The 18,687-nt window shown below is 49.8% G+C and overlaps 1 protein-coding gene and 1 long non-coding RNA gene across 4 annotated transcripts in view; one reads left to right on the top strand and one right to left on the bottom strand.

Moving 5' to 3' along the window:
• Positions 1-18,687, bottom strand: part of CYSTM1 (cysteine rich transmembrane module containing 1) — a 106,420-nt gene that overhangs the window by 10,007 nt on the left and 77,726 nt on the right. The gene's annotated exons all lie outside the window — the stretch shown is intronic.
• Positions 5,379-16,803, top strand: LOC141577093 (uncharacterized). Its single transcript, XR_012505663.1, has 2 exons — positions 5,379-7,162; positions 16,382-16,803. It is a non-coding gene; the product is annotated as an uncharacterized LOC141577093 (long non-coding RNA).

The raw sequence follows: 18,687 nt of genomic DNA, 5'->3' as shown, positions 1-18,687 counted from the left end.
CAGACTGAAGTCTGGATATCCCTGCACACTCACAGACAGAGAACACACTGGTCCTATGTTACACAGGAGGCAGCTGCAGGAGAGAAGGCTACCTGGTCTGTCCAGAATCAACCAGAAGGTAGCACTGACATGTCAGTGTCCGAGTTCCCCACGCAGCACGCTCCCATGTGCTGCACTTCCTGCCCCTCTTAAAAACACCCAAGCTCCTCCTCCCCACGGCACTTTCTCCTTCACCACCCAGACTGTCCAGTCAGACTGCATGGACCCCATGGGTCAGAATCCAGCCACGTTCAGCAACCTCGCTACTTAGAAAAATACCTGTAAGGGCCTTGGGGACCTCAGCCAAATTCCCTTGTTTTTCAAGACCCAGATCAGGTCTACCTGCCCCCACAGGAAAGGCTGCTTCTCAGTATGGCAGAGCCAAGCCCTGGCTCGGTCAGCCTCGAAACACAGCACCTTCAGGAGACCGTCCAGTGCTCTGTGTGAGTGAGGCCAGTGCCTCCACTTCATCAGTCAGGAAACCCAACTTCACACACAGGGTGAAGCCTAGTACTTGGCTGACTGATAATCCAAAGGGAAGTATTCTATGGGATGAAATTCCTCTGAGCTTCAAACATGGAGGCCTGTATTTGGTGGCTGCAGGACTCTGGTCTCTGTGGAAAGCTGGGTGAGGACAGCTCTGCTATGAGGAGGCAGAAGCGCACTTAAGGCTGTATTCACGAAGCAGAGAGACAGCTGCCTTCAAACTGTGGGACACTGTGGGCTGCGGTGGCCAAGGTGTGCTGCAGCACATCCCTCCCTGCGCAGACTGCCTGCCCAGACCCAGCTGTGCTCTCTGCCCACTCCCGCAACGCGCAAAACAACAGCCTGCAGGGGGCACCGGCTGTGTTCTCAGAAAAGCAAGTCTCCATCTCCCCAGCCCTCTCCGTGCCAAAGTGGCCCCAACTGCTCCAACATCTCTTCCTAGGAACCGAGTTTAGAGTTTCGACGGGGGAGGGGTGTTGGTAGGCAGTGGGTTCTCATCAGATTGTGGAGATGGGATGTTCAGAGAGAAGCAGGGAAGACCCCTTTCCCCTACCTGACACCGTCACCCCAATCAGGTCACAATTCCCAAAGACACTCTGTTCCAATTCTGTGGGAAGCATCACAATTAGACTTTCAGAATAGAGATTTTAAAAAGACATATCAAATTAGATTTAAATACAGGTTCATCTACTCATTGGCCATGTAACCTGGGCAGGTGACAACCTCTCTTAGCCTCAACTTCCTCCCCTAAAAAACAGGAGTAACCTGGAACACTGTCAAGTATTCAGTACATGCTCATTGATGTTATTACTGTTATTCAAATGACTGACCCTCAGGCAGACCCCTCCCAGGACTGAGTAAAGAGCTGGCATAAACCCAGTAGAGAGAAGGGGTGGGAGGAGTCCCCTGGACTCTGGGGAGAAGCCTCAGAAATAACAGGAGGCCGAGAGGGAGAGTCAAATTAGGCTGCTGCGGGAGCAAAGGGCCTGCAAGATCAGCCAGCCCTGCACTGTGCAGTGGAGTGACAGGTGCTGCAAGAGCGGGGTGTGCCCAAGGCCACTGTGAGGGAAGGCGGCAAATGAACAGAGCTAGGCCCCCATCTCCAGTAGCCCTGTGGCAGAAGGACCCAAGGAGGCTGGAGGGAGAACTGTCAGCAGCTCGAGGCCCTGCCCTCTTCCCAACACACACACACACGCCCTGTCACTGTTCCTTTGGCCTCAACCAACCACATGGCATCAGAGCCTAGGTTCAGAGTTGGGGAGACACAGGAAGTACGACTCTAGGAACCTCGGGCAGGACCCAAGACAGAGCAACTTCCAGGGACAGTGGACGGGGAGCTAGTATACTGAGTCTGGGACAGAGGAGGGACCTGGTTAGCATGGGAACAAACAGGTTGTAACCCAGGGACCACAGACAGACCTGCATCCTGAATGCCGGGGCTGTGCCTAGTGACAGCCCATCCCACCACTGAAGGCCTGGCCGCCCTGGGCTCTGTGGCACTGACCCCAGCAGGAAGCCCCGCAGTGGGTTTCCCAGGACCTCCTAGACCATCTGCCAGTCCTCAGCCTTCCTGCACAGACAGCGGCACCCAGGCATAGACGCCACCCCGCCTCCGAGATCTGGCCGTGCACCTCTGAACAACCTCTTCTTTCTTTCCCTGCCAGAGGAACGGCTCGCCTGCCCCAGGGCAGAAGTGCCCTGTCTCCTCCACATCAGCTTCAGGAATAGCCGCCTGATTGAGTAGCGGCCCCGCCCAGGGCTCAGGCCAGGGACCTTGCTCGAGGTTGGTTTACTACGGGAAAAGCTCTTCTTCCACACCCCACACAGATCTTCCAGATCCTCTGAAAAGCATCTCATCAGCTGCCTGGCAAATTCCTCCCTTCATCCTCTAGCCTCTAAAGCCAAACCAAATAAGGCAACCGTCACGGGACTAAAACGGTAGCCCAGGTACCCAGCACATACTAATGCCTTCTCTCAACTCAGCCCCGGGTCAGACTCATCTGTGCACCTTCCTTCCTTCTTGGTTTAGGCTCCAGTGCAGCTGCCCAGGGCCTGGACTCTGCCCTTCACCTCTCCCACCCTCAGCGTCCACCTTTAGAAAGTGGGGTTGACAGTGTGCCTGGTGAGGCCCCAAAGAGATGAAAATACATTGGCATCAAGGTATCACTTGATCCTCTCCCCTCCCGCCCCTGCAGCCACATGCCAGAGCACAAGAAGGCAACAAACAGTCAGCACTGAGAAGGGCAGAAGAGAGAAGCGGACAAGCACGTCCCCCTCCTCCTCTGCACTGCCCACCGGGCAGTCCCCACATCTCCTCCATGCGTTTCCTCTGAAGGCCTGCCTGACCTGGCCCAGACCATCTGGGATCTTTCTGACTCAACTGCTGCTATCACACTATCATTACAATCATCCGAAAACCAAGGAGTCCTTAAGAAGAGTGCAGCGGAGACAGAGATGGGCCCCAGGGAAGTCTAGGTGAAAAGGGTTGGCTACTATTGTACTGGAGGCCAGAGCGCCCAGGACAGAGCCTGGGGGTAAGAGCAGGAAGCTCTCCCTTCCTGGCCAGCTCTGTTTTCTTTTTACTTGTGTCATTGGAATAGATAAGAAAACAGGACTGTCTCAGAAATGGCTGGTTTATCCTTAAGGTTTCTAAATGCCTTAACTACTGTGAGGTCCGTAAATGCAGGGTACAGGTCTTCTCTGTGCTCCCTTCTCCACTTCCTAACTGCTTTGGCAAATACAGAAGGACATTGGATGAAAGAAGTCTCCTCTAGAGGTAGAGCAAACCTCGACAGGACAGATGAGTTGAATCCCCTAAAAGCCCACTATCCCCAGGGCGTGTACACACCACAAATTACCAAGGGCCTGAGGGCTGGTTCGAAGCTGGTGCAGGCAAAACCAGCTCTTGTGGCAACTCCAAATGCCAAGGTATTTCAGGAGAGTATTTTACTTTCCAAGGGGCAAAAGATGACATGTAATTCCAACAATGCTAAATGTTGTGTAAGAACTGGATGAAACAAAAACAGATGACGAGAACCAGCAGGCCTGGGGGATAACACCACCCCTTCGGGCCCGCACAAAGCTGCCATGAGTAGAAGACAAGTGACCTCAATGGCCTCAGTTGTCAGTCGGCTCAGGTCCCAATATGGAGCCAGGTCTGGGGACAAGGCCAAAAGACCAGTCCAACTTGGGTTAGGAGGGCAAAGTCAGAAAAAGGCTGCACCCCTGGAGCAAGCCACCGCCAAGTGACAAGGGTGCCCCATAATCACAAGGAAGTGGCCAGCTAAGTGTAATCAGCGACAGGTAACACGTAAAACTGGAATTGTAACATGCTGTGAAAGCTGATCAAATATCAAAATGAAGTCTGATGTTACAAGTGACCAGTGGTGGTTAGGCTGGAGTCTAAAATTAGACGGTGAGTAAAGCTACCTTTTGGCCTGTGAGTCTAGCCCTCACAGGCAAAGGGTGAGTCATCAGAAACTGACCTTCAAAGACATCTTGCTCCTGTGCTGTAAAACTCTTACCCAAAAGAACTGAAAGCAGGGGCTCGAGCAGGTATTTGCACACCCATGTTCACAGCAGCATAGTCACAATAGCCAAAAAAAAGAAGCCACTCAAGTGCCCATCGATGGCTAAGAGGATAAACAAAACATGGTCTAGACATACAATGGAATGTTTTTCAGCCTGAAAAAGGAAAGAAATTTCGACAGTGCTACAACATGGGTGGGCCTTAAAGACACTGTGCTAAGTGAAACGAGCCAGTCACGGAAGGACAAATACCACATGACTCCTGTTACATGAGGTTCCTAGAGCAGTCAAATTCATGGAGACAGAAAGTAGAATGGTGGCAGCCAGGGGCTGGAGAGGGGATTTATTCTTTACTGGGTACAGAGTTTCAGTTTGGGATGATGAAAGAAGCAGAGATGGATGGTGGCGATGGTTGCACAACAATGTGAATGGACTTAATGCCACTAAACTGCACACTTAAAAATGGTTAAAATGATAAACCCTGCATTCTTTCATCCTCCGATCATTCATGAGGATTCCAGGCATCTCAACACCCCTGGGCGGAGAGATACAGGAGCTTCACCTGGCAGCAGGCAAAGCTATGCTAGTGGCTTGGGGACGTTCTGTTCCAGCAGCTGTTTCAGTTCTGGTTTGGTGGTATGGTCGATCCTGCCATCCCCCGGGGCCGGCCTGGACGCCAGCTAGCCGGAGGCACGTTGTAGTCATCAAAGCAAGCAAGTCGCTCTGCCTGCCCAGGTGCCCGCCTGCCGGAAGGCCCTTCCGGGCTGCTCCCGTCAGACCCCACAGACAGGATGTGCAGGAGGGGAGAGAAGCTGCTGCTGCAGACACCTTGCTCCATCTCCCTCCCACCTCACATGCTCAATTCTCATTTTTCTGACACTGCCAAACCTACTGGGGAGTCCAGGAACAAAAGACACCATCCCTGACTCAGGCAGCTCACACACCACCTTGGAAAGAAGAGCCAACGAGCTAGCTTGAGGACGTGCACGGTGACACGCCACACAGTGGGGACCAATAATCAACAACTAGATTTCAGAATCAGGACAGGGTGAGCTAAGGAGTTTTCTTCCCTTACAAGAAAATTGAAAGAAATGCTGGCCAGTGAGTGGCTCACCCGGAAACAGGCGTCATTTTAGACGGACCCAGGCTGTGCTACAGCCGTGGCTTCTCCTGACAGTTACCACCATAGCCTGACTCCCCCTGCTCCAAGGAGGGAGTGGTGGTGATGGTGATTAACACACAATCTGTTAGTTCACACCCTCCTGAGCAGCAGGAAAGACGCCTGGAACCAGGGAATCATAGAAACAAAGCGAGGAGAGAAAAGGCAGAAGGACAACAGAAATGGACCCAGAACCACAAACTCCCAATGTCACCGGCTCCTGAATATAAGACAATGACTGCCATGATTTTGGATGCTACATGGAAACCAGGAAAATCATTTTTCTGGTTTTCAGGCATTAGGTTACCGAAAAAAATGGAAAGGTTCCTTTGAGGAGAGCTGGCTCTTTGGAATGGGCCCAACTGGGCAGAGACCACCAAGGAGGGAGCCGCTGGGTTCTACCAATTAGCGTCCAGGCACAGACAGGCACAGGCCGCCCTGCTATCAGCAATGTTAGTCAGACTCACACTGAGCACCAGCCTCGGGAGTCTCATTCAAATAGTACTTGCTGCATTTTCTAATAAGGCAAACACCACTGTATCATTTTTCCTGAACAGGAAGCGTGCTTTTATCTTGGGTATACAGACCACAACTGGCTTCTGCACGTACCAGGTTCCTAAGTTACTGAGTAACAGTTCCAGCAGATACATTTATGCAAAATGTCCCAGGTTGTTCTCTTCCTCCTTGGTTAGGCTTGGCTTGGCGACAGTAAAAATAGCCGTTATTTTCACCTGAACACACCTGAGTTTAGAGCCCCGGTACATGCTGAGTTCTCAGGTGGGCATAGGCCAGGATGAGCACTCTCCGTGAACACAGATTTGGGGCAGATCTCACTTGGAAGGCCTGTCTCCCACCCTACCCTCTCCTCCCTAAAGCACATCACTCACCATTTCAGAACAACAAAGGTCATCCTTGCAGATTTGGAAACAACTATGTGAGGTGCCTGGGCTCCTCCAAGTAACCACAATTTCTGCTGTTTTGTAACATGGCCACAAGCCAACATCCACCCAAATGTCAACAACAAAGGGTCCTGAAAACCACCACCTCTGGCCTCATATTTGCCCACTGAGTCATGGGTCATTTGGCAAATATGAGGCCAGAGGCTTCCCCACTGGGAAAAGGGCGACAGTGGGGTACCCTGGCCTGTAGGGCTGTGACTAGAACTTGCTAGCCCGGGAGACAGGGCCGGAGTTTAGGACAACTTCCTTCCATGGTCAGCTCTACCAGTCCTAGCCAGCTTGTCATTGAAGCTTGATCCAAAAAGTCTCCAACAGCAGGACCATCCACCTTTCCAGTGGAACAGCAAGAGACAGGCTAATCCTTGCTATGAGGTGGGACGAGGTGAGATCAGCCTTGGAGGTAGAGGTTTGCAGGGAGGACAGAAGGCATATGACTGCTCCCCAGCCACTGAGGGTTCAGCTGCCCAAGGAGGTGGGTTTACTTCCAGCACTGCAAGTCTGGAGAAGGGAAGGACTCTAAGAAAACCGACGGCCCGGCACACTCCGTGAGGGCCCAGGCCTGCAGCCCTGCTGGTGTCATCAGTCAGGAGCCCCTCCCCAGGGCGCAGCTCAAGCAGACACCACCATCCCAGTAGCTCGCCAAGGAATGCTGTGGACGTGAGGAGAGCTGGCTCTAGGGTCCTGTTGCCAGGGTCCGCTCTCAGGGCCACTGTGAAGGTGTGACAACCTCTCCCAGCTTCAGTTTCCTCACCTGGGAGATGGGGATAATAACAGCGCCTCTTCCCTCATCAGGTTCTTCGGGGACGTAATGACTTAAACCGCACAGGCCAGGGCCTGGTATACAGGAGGCACTCGGTTTATGTTAACTGCCCTTATTCCTCCCAAGACAGAGAGCTGAAGGACAGAAGGCAGGGGTCCCTAATTGCTGAGACACCTGAAAGCCACGTGGGCATTACGGGAAGATTCTATAGACTGCTGTTCATTCTACACGGTAAGCTGAGGTCTTCGGAAGAACAAACAAGTGACAGAAATACAGTAGAAGAGGTGTCTGTCTCTCTATGGTGCTGCCTGGGCCCAGCTCCTGGTGGATGCCAGGCTGCTGGGCGCCAACCTGGGAAGGCCAGCGACACTGTTCCTATTGACATTCACAATCACACAAACATCCCTGTCACCTCCCCACTGCATCAGCAGGTGGAGCTGGCGCCACCAGGGATCCTTCCCCCAGCTGCTCACTCTCAGTACCCTCCTCCCATGCCCGCGGGGGGCGTGGTGGTGGGGTCCTGTTGAAAAATTCCTTTTGATCTCCAAGATGAACCCTGGTGGATCCTTAGCTCCTGATTCTACCTGGATAAAAACGCAGAACACTTCAAAGTCACCACACCACGCCTCTAGCCTAGCCCAGGGCACTCAGTAGGCCTGGCAGACAGGGGACATGGAATGAATGAGTGAATGAACGAATGAAGTGATCTGTCTTGCACCTTTTACCTTGGTTGGAAAAGCTGTTTCCAGCCTGCCTTATAGGACTTAGCTGGCTGTTCTCTGAAGCAACGGCAAAGTACTACTAAGAAAAAATACGAAGACCCTGTCAGTCTTAAGTTCTTAAGGAAGGGAGTCACTCCCACTTCTGTCAGTTCAAATCCTTCAGGAGATCGTGGTTCATCCTGAACTTTCATGAAATGGTTGAAGGCAGCCCCTGGTATCAGAGTCATCCCTCTATCCCAGAAGGGATCAATTTGACTGGGAGAAGATCTTGGGAAACAGTAAAGCAAGAAAAGGGAGATAGGGTCCTGAGCCTGGCTGGGCCAGGGAGAGCGGGCCCTGCAGCCCCAGAAGACACCTTCTCCAGAGGGGCCTTCTGGGAGCCTTTTCTTCAGATCTGCAGGCCTAGGGTATTGTGCCCACAGCCTTGAGTTGTTCATGGTTACCCACGGGTACTCGGACAGGGCTTTTTGGGGACAAGGGGGTGGAGGGGATGGGGAATATTGATTCTTCATAAACTACGCATGATACACCTACTCTCAGAAGCAAAAATCCATTTTTACCCATTAAGAACAACTCAAATACAATCTTGCAGGCTCTAAAATCCTCCAGGCTGACAAGGTATCCCATGGTACCAAAGGGACTCATTTCAAGGGCAAATGGAAAAGCTCAGAGGGAATCAAGAGACTACTAAAAAATAAGTCTAATCGAAATGTTTTTTCCCTAAGGAAAATGCAATTGAAAGGCACTAAAATCTCTCCTAGGCTATTCCCAATGGTCTTTAAGCAGATATGTCCCTGGGAAAAGGTTCTGATGCCTGGGACCCCAAAGAGGAGCTCTCCACATCACCACACACACCCAGCTACAACCTTTAGCGTGCATGTGCATCCCTGTGTGTGTGGGTGGGGGGATCCTACTCTCTTCTCCAGCTTCAGAAAGCCTCTAAAGTCTAAAAGGCTGAGGATAGGTAAGGGCATCCCTAGGAAGTGAGCCACCTTTTCCAATCAGGATCCCAGCCCACACATGCAACACACCATTTTGATCTAATGAGGAAAAAGCCACTGAGCCCCACAGTGGAAGGAAGGGAGGGAACAGCACTGGCTTCTCAAAACTGAAAGGGCTGCAGCCTTGACAGCACACAGTAGCAAGCTTCCTGGCTGGGAGCTGCTAAGGCTTTCCAGAAGAGCTGATAGGAAAGTCAGTATTCCCTGAGGAGGAAGCCACTCCCTCAGAGAGCCAAGGCAAGTCTGGAAGAGTAGAAAACCAGGCAGGCTGCAAATACTACCACTGTCTGCTTGCTGGTCGGTTCCAGTGGGTCTCTCAGCCCCCGCTGGACCAGCTCACGGGGCAGGAGCTGGGTCCGCGACATCCCTGGAGCCCCCAAGGCCCAACCGCTGCAGACACAGGTTCACTGGGTTCGGGGATTGAGCTTGCTACACCTGGCATAGACATTTCAGTGGCATGCATTCCCTTTCGCTTCTCTGTGGCTTGGGTTCCTCCCCTGAAACATGGAGACAAGAACAGCAACAACCTCTTGGGACTGTTATAAAGATTACATGATTAACTACTTGAAAAGCAGCACAGTGCCGGGCACCAAGGAAGCACATAATAGACTGGAAGTTGCTGTTATTCTATAAACAAATAAAGGGCGAGAAGGAAAAGAGACCTATACTGTAGAGCTTTACCCTGTACTGAGATTTTTTAAAAACAGAATAATTTAGATTGGGGTAGGGGGAATCCTAGCATGAAGTCAGCAGTATGAGATTGACACCTGAAATGGAGACTTCACTGAAAATTGATCACCACTCCGTAAGACTTGCACATAACTATGGGGCCAAGATGCAGCTGGAAGACACACAGGCGATGAATTTAAAACGAAGAAAAAAACCCAAAACACCCAATAACATTTTTATGTAGCATCTCATTAGCTGCAAATATACCTCCTGGACATAGATCAACAAACTAGTCAAATTTCAAAAAGGGGCATCATAAAAAATAAATATAGACCGAAAGATTTATACCAAGATGTTAACTACCGTTTCTAGATAGCAAAAGTATTATTTACTTTTTATAAAGAAGAGCTATTTCTGTAATTTAAAAAATTATTTTAAAAACGAGGCCATGTTTCTCTGTGTGAAAACCCACATACCCCTCCAGGGGCAGCAGCCTGTGGTACAGCAGAGCTGCACTAGGTCAGGGTGTGGAGAAAGCCCCTCTTCTGGTCCCTGACCATGCTGGACGTGGTCACCACACACGCTTCAATGTCTGCTGGGCTAAGCCCTCCTCCAGTGGCAGAGACACCAATCCTTGCCATCTTCATCATCAGCATTTTAGTTATAATCATCCTGTGTCACATCCCGCTTTTTAGAGCTTCTCAACTCTGGGGAGCCACAATATAAACAGAATATAGATTTTTCCGCTGTGGCGAACCACACTGACCACTGGGGAGCGGGTGCTAGGCGCCCCTGGGCACCGAGCCACACCAGCAGGGGGTGCGAGTGGAGCTGCCCGGCTCATGCCTGGCCTTGGAGCTGGCCTCCTGGCACTGCGATTGCCTCACTGCCATCTGGAAGGGTATATCCCAGGGAGAGACCCCTGCCACCCTAAGGGACCTCACACAGGGCAGTCCCAACATCACGGTCTTAGCTTCAATCCTAGAGACGGATCTGCTCCATCCCACCTGCACCTTCCAGTTTCCCTAGAGGCCTGTTATTTTTTTTTTTTTTTTTTTTAATTTACTCCCTGGATGCCTTTTAGCCAAAGCAGCCTCCTTTTTCTTGCCCACCAAACCAGCTTCCTCATTGTTTATATCAACCTAACTTTAAAAAGCTTATGCAAGGGGGAGGGTATAGCTCAGTGGTAGAATGCATGCCTAGCATGCATGAAGTCCTGGGTTCAATCCCTAGTATCTCCATCAAAGATAAATAAAACCTAATTACCTCTCCCCCCAAAAAATTTTTTTTAAAAAGCTTATGCGAGATGTGAAGGGAAAGTGTATGTCAAGTTTCAAGACTGGGTAAAAGCAGCATTAGAGCAGAAACCCAGGCTACACCTGGAGGAAGGGGACTGAGGAGACAACGCAGCAACACGGTCCAGGAGCAGGATAGGCCTTTAAACACCCATCTCCTGGGCAACCCAGTCTGGCCAACTGAGCACACGCCCCTGGCCAGCTGAGTAAACTGGATCTGCCAAGAGCAGCTGCCCTTTCATAGTCCATTACTCCCGAGTGCGGCAGACCAAGGCTTTTGAAAAGGCAGAGGAGAGTGTTTTGCATAAAGAATTTGGCCAAAACAAATTTTGTCTCTATATCCAAGATGACAGAAAAATACAAAGCCGGCTTTAGGAGCTATGGTCCCCCACTGTCCTCATGACCAGACTGTCTTCCTGCAACGCCAGTGCCACGAGACCTAGTGCAGGAGCTTGGGAGACATCGTGGACGCGCTGGGCCTAGCTGAGCATATCTGCCAAGTTAAAGCCTGAAGTTACAAATACGGGGAACGAGAGTCAAGATTCGTGCCAAGAACTCAGTTCATGAACCGAAGGCCAATCTCATCTGCTTTCATGAAAAGAAAGGAAAAGCGCTGCAACTGAGTGTCCCAGAGAGGACACGTCTTACTGAGAGAGCTCGCCTTCTTCACTACTGCTAACAATGCATGTTGTTGCTAATTTTGAAGTATTTCAAGGATACTTCTAATGGAATGCAAAGGAGCATGAAAGTTGAGAATATAATTTGAAATCAGACAGACAAGGGTTCAATTCATGTCTCAGTGAGTTACTATTTGACTTTGGGCCAGTTTACTTCTCTCTCTGAATCTGTGTGCTCATCTTTAAAATAGGAAACCACTAGGAACCCTGTAAGGATTAAATAAGATTCTGTACACAAAGCTCTGAACAAGATCTAATTAGAAACAGCAACATTTACTTAGTGCTTGGCACTAAATTACAGAAGGCATTTAATGACTAGTGAATGAATGAGTGGTGATTCCAAGGGAAAAAGGAAGACGAAGTTATAAAAAACCTTTACTCATTCATAGGAGGCCCAAGGACACCTGGAAGTACGTCAGGCTCTGGGCCAGACACCTGGGGGACCATGGGCAAGACATTACAGCTTCTCTAAGACGCAGGTTCCATACGTGTAAGGTCTGGGATAATACCACTTGCCCGGAAGGACTTTTCCAAGAATTGAAGCCGTATCCATAAAGCTCTCAGCCCAGCAATGGGCACATCCCGAGGTACTCAGTGAATGGTAGGTGCTGAGGAGCGTGGGCTTTGGCGTTGGTGGGTGTGAGTCTCTCAGTTGCATCACCTCCCATCTGTGTGACCATGAACTAGTTTCAGGCTTTCTGTGCTTCGGTTGGTCCCTTCATCTGTATGACGAGGATAATAGAAGACCTGCCTCTTGTTCTTAGGACTAAATGAGTTAATGTATCAAAGTGCTTGACACATCATAACAACTTGGTAAGTACTCACTCTATTATTTAGCTACTGTTTATTAATTATTTAATAACAGTTAATATTAAATGTTCAAAAACTTGGGAGTTCAAACTCTTCTTGTTCTGCTGGTTTTCATCTAGGAATTGGTATCAAACACCCAGATTCTCCAGTTCCAGACTGCAGAGGAGCTCAGAAATAAAGCCTGCCTGTCCAGTCAGAGGGCAAGAGGGAGTTCTTTATAGTTCCAAGTTTCCGGAACCTTCTTCCTGGGCAGGCTGCCAGAAAAAGTCATGTATTTTTCAGCTTCTGATGAAGCTGATTAGGAAGGCCTTTTCCTCCACTGGGCTCAAAAGCAATTGCCAACTTATAGTTTCCATTATGAAGATGCTATAGCAGTGGTTCTCAAAGGAAGATGATCAGGGTCCCTAAGGGACATCTGGTAATGTCTGAGCAACATTTTTGGTTGTCATGACTGAGCAGATTCTCACTGGCCTTTAGTGAGTAGAGGCCAGGGATGCTGCTAAGTTGTCCTACAATGCACAGCCAGCAGTGCGCGCACGCACGCACGCACATTGTCCAGCCCAGTGTCAACAGTGCAGAGGTTGAGAAACCCTGCCCTACTGGAAAGTTGCTTATGACCAAGTAGTGGGGGCACAAAACAGAACACACAATGTGTGCATTGCACGTAAGCAAGAGCTGCCTAGGAAATAAGAACACAAAAATGATTGAGATGAGGGGGTATCTGGACTCAGAAGAATATTAAAAAAATGAGTGCTGTTACCAGGTCCACGGAGAAGAGAAGGAGTGAGGGCTAGCACACCCAGTGGAGGCAAAAATAACCTGAAGCTACATCTCTCAGTGCTGATAATTCACTTATCTGTGACTGTAGGTATCCTAACAGTGCTCCACGATGAATATTCTGCTCAGAGCCCCGACAGAAAAATGAATAAAGTGAGGAAGAGAAAAGTAGTGCAAACAGTCTGCAAACTCAAGGCCAGAGCTCAACAACTTGAAAAAGCTTATTCCAGAATCTCATCCTGTCCTCCCTCCTGCATAACTCTAAACTCCTTTTCATCTTTAATCACTCGGCAAGTAGTTACTGGGGAATCAAGCGGTTAGTCAAGGTCTCTGTTCTCAGGACACTCTCAGACAGTGGGGAAGACCTTAAATCTGTAACAAGAGCCTAAACTGTAAAATTACAAGCCCAGAGAGTACGATGAAGGACAGAAAGCTGACCCAGACCTGGGAGTGGAAGGTACCACTCACCGTCACCAATGTGACACATAAGCAAGACAGGAAGGATGAATGGGGTAATGGTACTGAGCCAAGAGAGGTGTGAAGAATTTTGCAAGCCATACAGAGGAAATACCATTTGCAAAAACCATGAGGGAGGAGAGACCTGGTAAGCCTGAGGAATTAGATTGGAATCTGGTGGCAGGGCTAGACCAGGCTGGGTCTCAAGGCCTTTGGGAGTGTTGGTCTTTATTCTAAGAGTAATAGAAAACCACCAAGGTGAGGGTAGGGGGAGTGCAAAAGAAATGTTTAAACCCTTAACTTGTGGAGTTCCTCCCTGGCATGCCCAAGGGTTAGGTAAGGAAACTGCTCCCACCAAACTGCTCCTCTTTATCCTCAGGTTCTAAATCAAAACCTAGCCGGTCACACAGAAACCCACGCCAGTAGCAAAGCCTCCAAACTGAAGCCAAGAGAACCCAGCAAAAAATGAGGAGCAGTTTCCCCTCTAAAGCAATAATTAGCAAGTTCTAAGCCTGATGGACCATGAAGGTCCCTGCCCTCCCTGGGCCAGGGAAAGGGGGCCCCCGAGAGTTGAGAGAAATGGCTGGTGTCAGACCTTGTGAAGAGCTACAAATCCCAGCAGGACCCCCAGAGGCAGCCAGCCTCCTCTGGTTGAGGGGCCAGGTTCAGGATGGATCAGACCACAGCCAGCTCTCTTACTTGCCCCTAGTTTCTGTGCTTTCATCTGCACAGGCCCCAGGATTCATTCATGTATTAGATCTTTCTGGAAGCCCTAACTACCAGCTACTGTGCTAGGTCTGGGAACCATATTGTCTCCATCTCATACCCCTCCCTTATTCATTTTCTTCCTCCTCCCTCTCAAGAGACCTCCCTCCTTGTGGCCACTGGATCTGTCTTTCTTTTCAGAGCACAGAGCCTGTGTGACCAGATCCTCTTGCTGGGTCAGAAACCACAAGTTTCTCAATTCTGACAGGCCTGGCTAAAGTCTTAAAGATGCTGGCCCAGGCCCCCTGTGAGACATTAGGGCACTTTTCCAAGGAATTCCACAAAAATGCCATTTGGGCATTAGAAGATTCAAATGAGTTTCCCAGGAAATACACAAAGAGATGAATGAGGAAGGATGAAACTTAAAAGAATTAACTGAACAAAGCCTAACTGAGGATAAAGATGTAAAGTGGTATTTAGCAAGAGAGCCAACTCTTGCCATTAACAAGGCAGAGACAAGCTAAACAAGGAGTCCAAGAAGGAAGACGCCAGACTGCAAGGCAGTAACGGAGCAGAGCCCGTGGGCGCCGGCCACCTCTGCCTGCCTGGGGCCGGGGGCAGCATCCTCACAGAGAGCAGCCTCTCGGCTCAGACAAGGGGCTAGAGCGCTTGCTCACCACGTTCTAGCTCTGACCTGGGGCCGACGCTCTTCGTTAATAATAGGCCCACCTCACAGAGCTGCCACGCCAATTCAGTGCTGAAGGATACACAGTGTTCAGCACCAGGTCTGACACCCAGCAAAACTCAGTGGCAGCTCCTTAGAGCCACTCCCAGGATTCTGCACAGGGGAGACGAGCAGGAAGAGGAACCCAATGTAGGGCCTAAAGGAGAACAAATGCCTCAAAGACACCTGTGCAGGCAGATGCCGGGGCAGGGGACCCTCAGCCAGCCAACAAATACTGGGAATTGAGTCATGGACGTGACATAACAAAAGCCCCTGCCTTTCAGGAGCTCACATGCAAGGAACACGTCAACAGCGCACTAGGAAGGGGAAAGAGATGGGCAGAGACGGGGGAGGGAGCGCCAGGCCGGGGTGCTGCGTTAAATGGGGCAGAGAGAAGAGAGGTGGCGGGAAGGCCTCTCTGACTAGGTGACAGCTGAGCGAGAACCAAGAGAGGATGCGAGCCCCTTAGATTCTAGAAGACAGGGAGGGGCAGAGGGAAAGGGAACAGACGGCAAACTCCAAGGCCCCGGGTGGGAGCAGAGTGACCCAGGGGGAAAGGGTGGCCAGGGAGCTAGAACAGGGCTGGGGGCAGCTGGCGTGTGGAGGGACTGGCTCTTAGTCTGAGTGACAAGGCAAGCTCTGCAGGGGTCTGGGAAGCAAACAGACAGCAGGGGGCAAGAGCAGGAGGACAGAGACCATTACGAGGCTGTGACTGCAGACCAGATGATTGTGGGGCTGTCAGGGTAGATCATGAATGACCCTCAGCAACTGGATTCTCCGCCTTCCCAAGGGCTTCCTGTCTTCACCACCCCATCCACCCACAAGCACTAATTCAGAAAACCCTTGTGGGCCAAGGGAGGGCACTAAGTCCCTCACACCATCAAGGTGCCATACACTGTACGAAGTACAGGGCTTTGTTTATTCTTCGCTGCAGTCCAATAATTCCGATTTTACAGAAAAGGAAACAGAAGCTCAGGGAACCAGAGAAACCCCACCTAGATTCCTAAGCCAATGTGGTTTTGGTGGCACCACACAGTGTCCTTGCTGGGACGTTCTGTCATCTGATGCCTGGCAAAGAAAGAAGGAACTGAGCTGAACTTCATCTACACTCGACAGGCTTCCCAGGGCAATGAAACTGCCTGCTCTGAGTCTCTGACAAAAAAAGCATAAAAGGCTCAAACAAGCCAAGCTGTAATTCCAGACCTCTAGCCAATCAGCCAGCAATGCCAGACCATTAAAGTCCTTCCTCTTCTGTCCCCTCATTGAGTGATGAGAACTGTGTCAGACACCAAGGGAGCGAGCAGGGGCATCCTGCATCCTGTCAGGTCGCACTCGGCCTGTGCACTGCAGGGAAGCCCGCTTGCCACATCCTGCTGGTAGGCCAGCGACCCAGCAGGGCCCCCCTGGAACAGGCACTCCCCTCAACTGAGGACTCGAACACTTCTGATGACCTGAGGCACCTGACTGGGATACAGTTTAATTCTGGTGACAGAATTACACCTCTTCTTTCGTGACTTTCTAACCAGTTCACAAAACTTTCCTTAAAAAGGCAGATGGCCTATTTTCTGATATAAGACTGGAGATAATGTTGTGTTTAATTTTCACTTTACACAGTTCCGTTACTATGGCACGTGCACAAGAACCTAGACAGAGCTTTGAGATTTAGAGTGCTTCACTGAGCAGGAGCTCGCCCGTCGCCACCACAGGGACTCGTGGTAGTTTCCGGAGATCCCCCCAATGCAGACGGCACCCTGCACAGTGCCTCTGCCACCTGCCCATCAAGAGTAAGTCGATTTCCCCTCCCGTAAGTCTGTGCTAGACAGACCCGTGGCTGCTCTGACCGACAGAGTGTGGTGGGGGTGATGTTCTGAGACTTCTGAGCCTGGGCAATAGAAAAGCTGGGCAGGTCATTATACTGTAGTTACATAAGGTTTGGAGAAATCTGGGTGAAAAGTCTACAGAATCATTTGTACTATTTCTGCAAAAGCTTTTGTAAGTCTGAAATTTTTTCAAAATTAGAAGTTAAGTAAAAAGTTTTTTGTTTTTCCTTTTTTTGAAGGAAGGCCTGGCAGCTTCCACTTTTGCACTCTAACATGGAATGAGCCCAGACCTCCTAAGGGCCAGGCTGTCAGGATACACAAATCAGCCACATGGGGAGGCCACATGGAGGGAGGGTGGGAGACATGCCAGACGGGTCATTTTTTTTGAAAGAACAATTTGTTATCATAAACCAAAAGTACAAGATTTCACTGAAAATGAAATAGTTGACAGGATACGACTGAACTTAAATTAAACCTTCAAGGGAGTAAGAGGGTCAAACTAAGCCAGTAAGAGCAGAAAAGCCCAAGCCTGGATTATACACACATAAGGATAATAGTTTCTCAGCCTGACCACCCCCGCACCCCTGGCTGTCACGCTCCCATCCCTCTCTCCCTTCCAAAGCATTTGCCCAACCAAATAGCTTCCCCCTCTATTACAGGTGTAAGCCAACCCAGTAGTACCCCTTCAGACAGCTATAAAGATAAAAGCCAAGGAGGAAACTTTGTAAATCTCATTCAAGGGTAGACAGTAAACACTGGTTATCATCTATGTCCCAGTCCCAGGGAACAAAGCCCAATTTCTCTTGCCAAGCCTTGTCTAAATTGTAGACTAACTCCAGGATTTGAGGTGGTTTGCAACATAGCAATAGATAACCAAAATATATGTCTAACTTTCCCCTGTGGCCAAAAGCCTTAAATTCTGGTTTGGCAAGACCTGGCTATCCAAGTGGGTCTTTGAACCTAACCCCCGGGCTGCCACATGCTCCTGGCCTAAGGGCTTTCATTTCCTGAGTTCCTTTGTATGTGGTATCCCTGTTTTTATCCAGTATGATTTATCTTCCCACATATCTAAGAATATTAGAGGAGTCTTCCCTTTTTGTAGTAGAGTTTTTGCTCCTTGCATTGCCTCTACTCCCTCAGTGTCCCTTTTCTGTCTGTTTTGGTCACCAGGAGTCATTTGGAGGCTTTACTCTGGTCTCTGGTGATCCTCTGCTGTTGGTTACTATCTAAGGCTGAGATTTTGTCACCTGTCGCCTTAAGAGTCTTGACGAACATAAAGGGTAAAAGCCTAAATGAAGACATTAAGCGCAAGGTTGACTGAAGTCAGACAGACGTTAGTCAGACATCTAGGCCAACTAGAGGGAACATGAAAAATGAATTTGAAGAGAGGAGGTGCTTTGAAGAAGTCTATATGGGGTGCAGGTGACGCACATGGGAGTGGTACGTTGCAGTGGAGGTGTGGGATATGCGTGGGATATGTGAGGGAAAGCTTCATGGAGGAGGCAACATTCTGTTCGATCTCCAGACATGTGCAGGGTGGGGCAGAGTGGGAATGAGGGTGAGGAATGAGGGGAGCAGCCTGGCAGGTTAGAGGCCTTACCGATGTGTATGGACCACTTAGATGATGACATCCTTGACTTCAGGCCAAGGGAGTTACCAGAGGGGATATCTGGTGGTCTTAGAAGGGGTGGGTGTATTCTATATATGGAAGGGATGTGAACTGTTAAAAGCAAAGACTGGAGCCGGGGGGGGGGGGGGGGGGGGGGGAGACACTGTCTGCCAAGACGGTCACCAGTTACTCTCGCTCTGTGCTCACACACTGTTCCTCCCAGTGTGATGGAGTTTATTGTATACAAATGTTTATAATGGCCATTATTTGTTATTCGTAACAGCCCAAAGGGAGAAACCCAAATGTCCATCAACTAATGAATGGATGAATAAAATATGCTGTATCCATACAATAAAATATTATTTGGCAACACAATGGAATGGAGTACTGAAACCTCACAACCTGATGAACCTTGAGAACACTGTACTAAGTGAAAGCAGTCAGTCATAAAGGGCCACATATCATATGCTCTCATTTATAAAAAATGCTCA

The sequence above is a fragment of the Camelus bactrianus genome, chromosome 3, assembly GCF_048773025.1.
Source record: "Camelus bactrianus isolate YW-2024 breed Bactrian camel chromosome 3, ASM4877302v1, whole genome shotgun sequence".
Classification (NCBI taxonomy): domain Eukaryota; kingdom Metazoa; phylum Chordata; class Mammalia; order Artiodactyla; family Camelidae; genus Camelus; species Camelus bactrianus.
The sequence above is the reverse complement of the archived record's forward strand: the minus strand, read 5'-3'. Positions and strand labels throughout refer to the sequence as shown.